Raw genomic sequence first — 11,718 nt, 5'->3', positions numbered from 1 at the left:
AGCAATGGTGCATACTCAGGGAGAACACTTTTATCTTGAAATTAAGCGAAGTGATCATCTTATAATGCTACCACCGTTCTACGCAAAATAAGATGCATAAAAGATAAACATTACATGCAATCAAAATATTGTTGGAAATATGCCCTAGAGGCAATAATAAAAGTGTTATTATTATATTTCCTTGTTCATGATAATTGTCTTTTATTCATGCTATAATTGTATTATCCGGAAATCGTAATACACGTGTGAATACATAGACCACAATATGTCCCTAGTGAGCCTCTAGTTGACTAGCTCGTTGTGATCAACAAATAGTCATGGTTTCCTGGCTATGGACATTGGATGTCGTTGATAACGGGATCACATCATTAGGAGAATGATGTGATGGACAAGACCCAATCCTAAGCATAGCACAAAGATCGTGTAGTTCGTTTGCTAGAGCTTTGCCAATGTCAAGTATCTCTTCCTTTGACCATGAGAGCGTGTAACTCCTGGATACCGTAGGAGTGCTTTGGGTGTATCAAACGTCACAACGTAACTGGGTGACTATAAAGGTGCACTACAGGTATCTTCGAAAGTATCTATTGTTTTATGCGGATCGAGACTGGGATTTGTCACTCCGTGTAAACGGAGAGGTATCTCTGGGCCCACTCAGTAGGACATCATCATATGCGCAATGTGACCAAGGAGTTGAGCACGGGATGATGTGTTACGGAACGAGTAAAGAGACTTGCCGGTAACGAGATTGAACAAGGTATAAGGATACTGACGATCGAATCTCGGGCAAGTACAATACCGATAGACAAAGGGAATTGAATACGGGATTGATTAAGTCCTTGACATCGTGGTTCATCCGATGAGATCATCGTGAAACATGTGGGAGCCAACATGGGTATCCAGATCCCGCTGTTGGTTATTGACCGGAGAACGTCTCGGTCATGTCTGCATGTTTCCCGAACCCGTAGGGTCTACACACTTAAGGTTCGATGACGCTAGGGTTATAAAGGAAGTTTGTATGTGGTTACCGAATGTTGTTCGGAGTCCCGGATGAGATCCCGGACGTCACGAGGAGTTCCGGAATGGTCCGGAGGTAAAGATTTATATATGGGAAGTCCTGTTTTGGTCACCGGAAAAGTTTCAGGCGATATCGGTATTGTACCGGGACCACCGGGAGGGTCCCGGGGGTCCACCAAGTGGGGCCACCTGCCCCAGCAGGTTGCGTGGGCCAAGTGTGGGAGGGGACCAGCCCCTAGGAGGGCTGGTGCGCCCCCCACAAGGGTGCAAGGCGCAAGGGAGAGTGGGAGGGGGCAAACCCTAGTCCAGATGGGCCTTAAGGCCCATATTGGTGCGCCTCCCTCTCCTCTCCCCTCTTGGCCGCCACCCCCTTTGCCATCTAGGGCTGGCCGCACCCCTTGGGGGTGGGAAACCCTAAAGGGGGCGCATCCCCCCCTTCCCCCTATATATAGTTGAGGTTTGGGGCTGCCATACACATGAGTTCTCTTCCTCTTGGTGCAGCCCTGCCTCTCTCCCTACTCCTCCTCTCCCATGGTGCTTGGCGAAGCCCTGCTGGATTGCCACGCTCCTCCACCACCACCACACCGTTGTGCTGCTGTTGGATGGAGTCTTCCTCAACCTCTCCCTCTCTCCTTGCTGGATCAAGGCGTGGGAGACGTCATCGGGCTGTACGTGTGTTGAACGCGGAGGTGCCATGCGTTCGGCACTTGATCATCGGTGATTTGAATCACGACGAGTACGACTCCATCAACCCCGTTCACTTGAACGCTTCCGCTTAGCGATCTACAAGGGTATGTAGATGCACTCTCCTTCTACTCGTTGCTGGTCTCTCCATAGATAGATCTTGGTGACACATAGGAAAATTTTGAATTTCTGCTACGTTCCCCAACAGTGGCATCATGAGCTAGGTCTATTGCGTAGATTCTTTGCACGAGTAGAACACAAAGTAGTTGTGGGCGTTGATGTTGTTCAATATGCTTACCGTTACTAGTCCAATCTTGTTTCGACGGTATTGTGGGATGAAGCGGCCCGGACCGACCTTACACGTACTCTTACGTGAGACAGGTTCCACCGATTGACATGCACTTGGTGCATAAGGTGGCTAGCGGGTGCCAGTCTCTCCCACTTTAGTCGGAACGGATTCGATGAAAAGGGTCCTTATGAAGGGTAAATAGCAATTGGCATATCACGTTGTGGTTTTGCGTAGGTAAGAAACGTTCTTGCTAGAAACCCATAGCAGCCACGTAAAACATGCAAACAACAATTAGAGGACGTCTAACTTGTTTTTGCAGGGTATGCTTTGTGATGTGATATGGCCAAGAGGAATGTGATGAATGATATGTGATGTATGAGATTGATCATGTTCTTGTAATAGGAATCACGACTTGCATGTCGATGAGTATGACAACCGGCAGGAGCCATAGGAGTTGTCTTTATTTATTGTATGACCTGCGTGTCATTGAAGAACTCCATGTAAATTACTTTACTTTATTGCTAAACGCGTTAGCCATAGAAGTAGAAGTAGTCGTTGGCGTGACAACCTCATGAAGACACGATGATGGAGATCATGATGATGGAGATCATGGTGTCATGCCGGTGACGATGATGATCATGGAGCCCCGAAGATGAAGATCAAAAGGAGCAAAATGATATTGGCCATATCATGTCACTATTTGATTGCATGTGATGTTTATCATGTTTATGCATCTTGTTTACTTAGGACGATGGTAGTAAATAAGATGATCCCTTACAAAATTTCAAGAAGTGTTCTCCCCTAACTGTGCACCGTTGCTACAGTTCGTCGCTTCTAAGCACCACGTGATGATCGGGTGTGATGGATTCTTACGTTCACATACAACGGGTGTAAGACAGTTTTACACAGCGAAAACACTTAGGGTTAACTTGACGAGCCTAGCATGTGCAGACATGGCCTCGGAACACGGAGACCGAAAGGTCGAGCATGAGTCGTATAGTAGATACGATCAACATGAAGATGTTCACCGATGATGACTAGTCCGTCTCACGTGATGATCGGACACGGCCTAGTTGACTCGGATCATGTAATCACTTAGATGACTAGAGGGATGTCTATCTGAGTGGAAGTTCATAAGATGAACTTAATTATCCTGAACATAGTCAAAAGACCTTTTACAAATTATGTCGTAGCTCACGCTTTAGTTCTACTGTTTTAGATATGTTCCTAGAGAAAATATAGTTGAAAGTTGATAGTAGCAATTATGCGAACAGTAGAAAGCTTATGTCCTTAATGCACTGCTCAGTGTGCTGAACCCCAAACGTCGTTTGTGGATGTTTCGAACATCGAACATACACGTTTTGATAACTACGTGATAGTTCAGTTAAATGGTTTAAGTAGAGGCACCAAAGACGTTTTCGAAACGTCGCGGAACATATGAGATGTTTCGAGGGCTGAAAATTGGGATTTCAGGCTCGTGCCCACGTCAAGAGGTATAAGACCTTCGACAATTTTCTTAGCCTACAAACTAAGGGAGAAAAGCTCAATCGTTGAGCTTGTGCTCAGATTGTCTGAGCACAACAATCACTTGAATCGAGTGGGAGTTGATCTTCCAGATGAGATAGTGATGTTTCTCCAAAGACATTGCCACCAAGCTACTAGAGCTTCGTGATGAACTATAACATATCAGGATAGATATGATGATCCTTTGAGGTATTCGCGATGTTTGACACCGCGAAAGTAGAAATCAAGAAGGAGCATCAATTGTTGATGGTTGTCGAAACCACTAGTTTCAAGAAGGGCAAGGGCAAGAAGGGATACTTCATGAAACGGCAAATCAGCTGCTGCTCTAGTGAAGAAACCCAAGGTTGAACCCAAACCCGAGACTAAGTGCTTCTGTAATAAGGGGAACAGTCACTAGAGCGGAATTACCCTAGATACTTGGTAGATGAGAAGGCTGGCAAGGTCGATAGAAGTATATTAGATATACATTATGTTAATGTGTACTTTACTGGTACTCCTAGTAGCACCAGGGTATTAAGATACCGGTTCAGTTGCTAAGTGTTAGTAACTCGAAATAAAAGGCTACGGAGTAAACGGAGACTAGCTAAAGGTGAGCTGACGATATATGTTTGATGTGATCAAACATCGCACGCTCCCTCTACCATCAAGATTAGTATTAAACCTGAATGGTTTATTGAATCTCGATCGTAGTGATACACATTTTCATGCCAAAAGATATAAGATAGTAATGATAGTACCACTTCCTTGTGGCACTGCCATGTAAGTCATAATGGTATAAAACGCATGAAGAAGCTTCATGTTGATGGATCTTTGGACTCACTCATTTTTGAAAAGTTTGAGACATGTGAACCATGTCTATTGGTATATATGCATGAAGAAACTCCATGCAAATGGACCGTTTGAACTCACTTGATTTTGAATCACTTGAGATATGCAAATCATACCACATGGGCAAGATGACTGAAAAGCCTCGGTTTCAGTAAGATGGAACAAGATAGCAACTTGTTGGAAGTAACACATTTTGATGTGTGTAGTCCAATGAGTGCTGAGGCATGCAGTGAATATCATTATGTTCTTACTTCACAGATGATTCGAGTAGATGTTGAGAATATTTACTTGATGAAACACAAGTCTGAATTATTGAATGGTTCAAGTAATTTCAGAGTGAAGTAGAAGATCATTGTGACAAGAGGATAAAATGTCTATGATATGATCATAGAGATGAATATCTGAGTTACGAGTTTTGGCACACAATTAAGACATTGTGGAAATTGTTTTGCAATTAATACCGCCTGGAACACCATAGTGTGATGGTGTGTCCGAACATCATAGTTGCACCCTATTGGATATGGTGCGTACCATGATGTCTCTTATCGAATTACCACTATCGTTCATGGGTTAGGCATTAGAGACAACCACATTCACTTTAAATAGGGCACCACGTAATTCCGATGAGATGACACCGTATGAATTATGGTTTAGAGAAACCTAAGTTGTCGTTTCTTAAAGGTTTGGGGCTGCGACGCTTATGTGAAAAAGTTTCAGGATTAAGCTCGAACCCAAAGCGGATAAAGTACATCTTCATAGGACACCCAAAACAGTTGGGTATACCTCCTAATTCAGATCCGAAAGCAATATGAATTGTTTCTAGAATCGGGTCCTTTCTCGAGGAAAGGTTTCTCTCGAAAGAATTGAGTGGGAGGATGGTGGAGACTTGATGAGGTTATTGAACCGTCTCTTCAACTAGTGTGTGGCAGGGCACAGGAAGTTGTTCCTGTGGCACCTACACCAATTGAAGTGGAAGCTTATGACATTGATCATGAAACTTCGGATCAAGTCACTACCAAACCTCGTGGGATGACAAGGATGCGTACTACTTCAGAGTGGTACGTAATCCTGTCTTGGAAGTCATGTTGCTGGACAACAATGAACCTACGAGCTATGGAGAAGCGATGGTGGGCCCGGATTCCGATAAATGGCTCGAGGCCATAAAATCCGAGAACGGATCCATGGACTTTGGTGGACTTGCCCGATGATCGGCAAGACATTAAGATAAATGGATCTTTAAGAAGAAGACGGACGTGGATGGTAATGTCACCGTCCATGAAGCTCGACTTGTGGCGAAAAGTTTTTCACAAGTTCAAGGAGTTGACTACGATGAGATTTTCTCATCCGTAGCGATGCTTAAAGTCCGTCGGATTCATGTTAGCATTAGCTGTATTTATGAAATCTGGCAGATGGATATCAAAACGAGTTTCCTTACCAGTTTTCGTGAGGAAAGGTTGTATGTAATACAATCAGAAAGTTTTTGTCGATCCTAAGGATGCTAAAAGGTATGCTAGCTCCAGCGATCCTTCTAAGGACTGGAGTAAGCATCTCGGAGTTGGAATGTACGCTTTGATGAGATGATCAAAGATTTTGGATTTATACAAAGTTTATGAGAAACTTGTATTTCCAAAGAAGTGAGTGGGAGCACTATAGAATTTCTGATAAGTATATGTTGTTGACATATTGTTATGGATCAGAAATGACGTAGAATTTCTAGAAAGCATATAAGGTTATTTTGAAAGTGTTTTTCAATGGAAAGCCTGGATTAAGCTACTTGAACATTGAGCATCAAGATCTATAAGGATAGATCAAAATGCTTAATACTTTCAAATGAGCACATACCTTGACATGATCTTGAAGGTGTTCAAGATGGACCAGTCAAAGAAGGAGTTCTTGCCTGAGTTGTAAGGTACGAAGTTAAGACTTAAAGCTCGACCACGGCAGAATAGAGAGAAAGGACGAAGGTCGTCCCCTATGCTTAAGACGTAGGCTCTTCAGTATGCTATGCTGCGTACTGCACCTGAAGTGTGCCTTGCCATGAGTCAGTCAAGGGGTACAAGAGTGATCCATGAATAGATCACAGGACAGCGGTCAAAGTTATCCTTAGTAACTAGTGGACTAAGGAATTTTCTCGGTTATGGAGGTGATAAAGAGTTCGACGTAAAGAGTTACGACGATGCAAGCTTAACACCTATCCGGATAGCTCTGAGTAGAGATACCGGATACGTATAATGGAGCAACAATTTAGAATAGCTCCAAGTGGAACAGTTATTTGGAATGGCTCCAAATAGAACGTGGTAGCTACATCTAGGAGATGACATAGAGATTTGTAAAGCACACACGGATCTGAAAGGTTCAGACCCGTTGACTAAAACCTCTCTCACAAGCAACATGATCAAACATAAAACTCATTGAGTGTTAATCACATAGTGATGTGAACTAGACTACTGACTCTAGTAAACTCTTGGGTATTAGTCACATGGCGATGTGACCTGTGAGTGTTAATCACATGGCGATGTGAACTGGATTATTGACTCTAGTGCAAGTGGGAGACTGTTGGAAATATGCCCTAGAGGCAATAATAAAAGTGTTATTATTATATTTCCTTGTTCATGATAATTGTCTTTTATTCATGCTATAACTGTATTATCCGGAAATCGTAATACACGTGTGAATACATAGACCACAATATGTCCCTAGTGAGCCTCTAGTTGACTAGCTCGTTGTGATCAACAGATAGTCATGGTTTCCTGGCTATGGACATTGGATGTCGTTGATAACGGGATCACATCATTAGGAGAATGATGTGATGGACAAGACCCAATCCTAAGCATAGCACAAAGATCGTGTAGTTCGTTTGCTAGAGCTTTGCCAATGTCAAGTATCTCTTCCTTTGACCATGAGAGCGTGTAACTCCTGGATACCGTAGGAGTGCTTTGGGTGTATCAAACGTCGCAACGTAACTGGGTGACTATAAAGGTGCACTACAGGTATCTCCGAAAGTATCTATTGTTTTATGCGGATCGAGACTGGGATTTGTCACTCCGTGTAAACGAGAGGTATCTCTGGGCCCACTCGGTAGGACATCATCATATGCGCAATGTGACCAAGGAGTTGATCACGGGATGATGTGTTACGGAACGAGTAAAGAGACTTGCCGGTAACGAGATTGAACAAGGTATAAGGATACCGACGATCGAATCTCGGGCAAGTACAATACCGATAGACAAAGGGAATTGAATACGGGATTGATTAAGTCCTTGACATCGTGGTTCATCCGATGAGATCATCGTGAAACATGTGGGAGCCAACATGGGTATCCAGATCCCGCTGTTGGTTATTGACCGGAGAACGTCTCGGTCATGTCTGCATGTCTCCCGAACCCGTAGGGTCTACACACTTAAGGTTCGATGACGCTAGGGTTATAAAGGAAGTTTGTATGTGGTTACCGAATGTTGTTCGGAGTCCCGGATGAGATCCCGGACGTCACGAGGAGTTCCGGAATGGTCCGGAGGTAAAGATTTATATATGGGAAGTCCTGTTTTGGTCACCGGAAAAGTTTCGGGCGATATCGGTATTGTACCGGGACCACCGGGAGGGTCCCGGGGGTCCACCAAGTGGGGCCACCTGCCCCAGCAGGTTGCGTGGGCCAAGTGTGGGAGGGGACCAGCCCCTAGGAGGGCTGGTGCGCCCCTCACAAGGGTGCAAGGCGCAAGGGAGAGTGGGAGGGGGCAAACCCTAGTCCAGATGGGCCTTAAGGCCCATATTGGTGCGCCTCCCTCTCCTCTCCCCTCTTGGCCGCCACCCCCTTTGCCATCTAGGGCTGGCCGCATCCCTTGGGGGTGGGAAACCCTAAAGGGGGCGCAGCCCCCCCTTCCCCCTATATATAGTTGAGGTTTGGGGCTGCCATACACATGAGTTCTCTTCCTCTTGGTGCAGCCCTGCCTCTCTCCCTACTCCTCCTCTTCCATGGTGCTTGGCGAAGCCCTGCTGGATTGCCACGCTCCTCCACCACCACCACGCCGTTGTGCTGCTGTTGGATGGAGTCTTCCTCAACCTCTCCCTCTCTCCTTGCTGGATCAAGGCGTGGGAGACGTCATCGGGCTGTACGTGTGTTGAACGCGGAGGTGCCGTGCGTTCGGCACTTGATCATCGGTGATTTGAATCACGACGAGTACGACTCCATCAACCCCGTTCACTTGAACGCTTCCGCTTAGCGATCTACAAGGGTATGTAGATGCACTCTCCTTCTACTCGTTGCTGGTCTCTCCATAGATAGATCTTGGTGACACGTAGGAAAATTTTGAATTTCTGCTACGCTCCCCAACAAATATGTGACATGATATGGCCATCATATTGTGCTTTTGATCTCCATCTCCAAAGCACCATCTCGTCACCGGCTTGACACCTTCACTAGTACGCGTAGGTGCTATATAAACAGTTTTTAACCCCTTTCCGCGACGTTATTTGGAACCATCGCCAAGTGAGTGTGGGCGATAGGGGTGTAACGACCCGAACCTGATAAGATTCGATGGCTCTGTGCTCACTGTGCTAGTCCCCAGATCGACTCGCTAGCATACACAGTACATATGAATATCAAATAACAAGTGCATCATTTACTATAACGTATGATCCAGAATTCATAAAGTATTACAAACTAAGTAGCACATAGCTAACTTCATTCAATAATAACAGCGAAAATGTAGCATAAACAAACGATGAGTCCCATCAATGCCCATGGCAAAAATGCTGAGTGAAGACTCTCGACCCTACTGTATCTCACGGATCACTTGAATATCATGCAACATGATGAGTTGCAGCCACAAAGGGTCAATACATTGAATGTATTGGCAAATAACACAATCTGATATAGCAAACCTACATCCACAAGCAAAGTATGACAAACAAAACACTCAAGTTAGTTTGGAGAAGAATGTCTTCACCTACCTCCACTAAATAAACTCACAACCGCATCTAATTTATTCGCGCAAGATAACCCCAAAAATTCTAAGTACACATGACAAGAACTTCAGAAGTATCTCAAGTGCGCTTTGTCAGTGGCGCATTCTCTAGAAACAATAGAGCGCTCCGCCAAGGATGCATTCACCTGATTTAAGTTCCGAAAACTATACCTCGCCTCAAGTGCGCTCTGTCAATGGCGCATTCTCTAGGGACAATATAGCGCTCTGCCAGTGACGCATTCACCTCGTTAATAATCCCGAGCCTACATGATGGGGCACGACCTCGGACGTGCCTCTGATATGGCCCGATCTTTTACGATGCAATAACCTTCAAGATCCACGGATTAAAAAATTACTCCCAATTACACGAGCAGTACGCGTAACCTGAAGTAGGGGTAACGACGATCAACAGACAATCCCTCGACACACGAGCAACCTCCCGCTGAAGTAGACGTAACCAGCACGCAACCCGTCGAGAACGACAGACCTCGAGCCAAGTGCAACTTTCATGCAGAAAAATCACATAAAATAATTAACAACGACACCCAAAGAGGGCTACTTAATATTTGATACACATGTTGTCTAACCTGTAGAAAATATAACCTAAAAATTACAAAGCACGCAGGCTTGGCTTTATAGTAGTAGCCGCACCTCTAACTTGACCCGAAAGAAAAGTACCCAACCAACTAGAACCAGAAAAATCTAAGCTGATGTATCTAATATTTGTGTCATGCACGTTATCTCTAATTGCCATGCATGTTGGTGGGCCCCAGCCCGTAGGAGAATAATCTCCACGAGCGATGCTCGTTAGGCAAACCATCGGCAACTTCTGGTGGTCGTGACCGACTAAAAAAGTAACAATCTTTATTTTCCTGTCTCTTTTGATCACTTTCCTTTACAAACTGACTTGCCTTGTTACCTATCATGTACGTGGACTAGAAGGTGACGCGCGCTTTGCCGCGCCGTTTTTTGATTCTGGGTTCAACTTCCCTTTTCTTTCTTCGTGGATTATTATGGTCATTTGCGTCACCGTGGTTTCAATTCCATTGCGTTGTGTCTTAATTATGTTCCATTGCGTTGTGTCTTAATTATGTTGAGTTTGGTGGTGTTTCCTTCCGTTGGCTTCGTTCTTGCTTGTTGGAGGCGGTATCTGTTGTGCCGAGTCAGAGCTGTTCGGTGCATAGTAGATTCCTTGTCTGTCTTAAATCGACGTCCTCATTCAGCAATGCATTCAACAGAATGATCAACCTCAAAAGTTCTGCACCCAAATCGACCAGTTGAATCTTGACCTGAAATATCTCAACTTCTCAAGCCTGTAAATTACAGCAGAAAACCTTCAGGCACGGCATCTACAAGTTTGACAGAAGGAAACTACAATTCAAATCTAAGGTACATGAACCAGACCTGCCTTTTGGCGGGGCTAATATGAAAGAACTGTAGATAACATACACGACCTTCAGACATCAGCTGCTGAAATTTGGAAAGCAAGCCTTTGGGCACAAGACAGTGTATTCCATCACCCTGCAACTTCGTAGCAAAGATAAATTAGAAATGAATGGAAAGTTGTTCAATGGTACTAAACTAAGGCTAGTAGATGATGCCAGACCCCATGTAAGAATATTCTGTCTGTAGATAATGCAAAACATGATAAAGGGGTAACTCAGTTATCTCATTAAGAAAATGTCTGTTCCTGACGGAAAATTTTGTGTACATATATTGCAAATAACTCAAACACGAACATATAGCTTCAGCCTTTTCTCTCCTTGGTATCTTGTTAAAGACAACTCAAAGCATAAGTTCTTGTGAATCATCCTGCTCAATGACTCCTGATAATAGAACTGGGACAGGGACACCACCAATACTAATGCAAACAGAGATCTCTTTCTCTATCCAGACAATACCAGGAGAGGAAACCTCTTCATCTGAGCATCTAAAAAACAGAGCACCCGAGCCTATAATATAGGAATCACATGCATGAAAGGAAAAGATTGAACCAATCAACTCCCAAACAAAGCATCAAGCTCACTAAAATCATATAGTATATAAATGTGCCTTTTCATCCACAAGGGAACATAAACCTACATATGAATTCCTCCTAAAAGTCTAAAACCATCTTGATCCAAATAAATCATTTCACATGAGAGAGCTCAAAACCGGTATGACCTTTCCTGAACAAAATAAAAAGAAGTCAATAAGCAAGATAGATGATTTGCACAGAAAAACAACAATAGAACAAAAAAGTAATTGTATGACTTCAGATCACAGGACTATGTTTTACGCCATGAACAAATAGGAGAAATGGATGAATAGGCTAATAAATATGCACACCTTTGCATCGACACTAAGTCTGATTGAGATATCATTCAAAGACAACAACAATGACATAAAAAAAATGAGCAAACACTATCTAGTTCACAT

At 44.0% G+C, this 11,718-nt stretch overlaps 1 long non-coding RNA gene across 2 annotated transcripts in view; it reads right to left on the bottom strand.

Annotated features, from left to right (window-relative positions):
- Nucleotides 1–9,809: 9,809 nt before the first annotated feature.
- The window catches only part of LOC119341933, a 3,378-nt gene continuing 1,469 nt past the window's right edge, over nucleotides 9,810–11,718 (bottom strand). Inside the window, exons 2-4 of one of the 2 annotated variants that reach the window (XR_005165341.1) lie at nucleotides 11,383–11,468; nucleotides 10,705–10,827; nucleotides 9,810–10,613 (exon numbers count right to left, since the gene is read on the bottom strand). This is a non-coding gene — a long non-coding RNA (uncharacterized LOC119341933). Of the gene's footprint in view, nucleotides 10,614–10,704; nucleotides 10,828–10,948; nucleotides 11,469–11,718 lie in introns of those variants that run through there. The other variant, XR_005165340.1, reaches the window with a different exon arrangement.

Source organism: Triticum dicoccoides, chromosome 7B (assembly GCF_002162155.2).
Source record: "Triticum dicoccoides isolate Atlit2015 ecotype Zavitan chromosome 7B, WEW_v2.0, whole genome shotgun sequence".
NCBI lineage: Eukaryota > Viridiplantae > Streptophyta > Magnoliopsida > Poales > Poaceae > Triticum > Triticum dicoccoides.
Note: the sequence above shows the minus strand (reverse complement) of the source record. Positions and strands in the feature narration are given on the sequence as shown.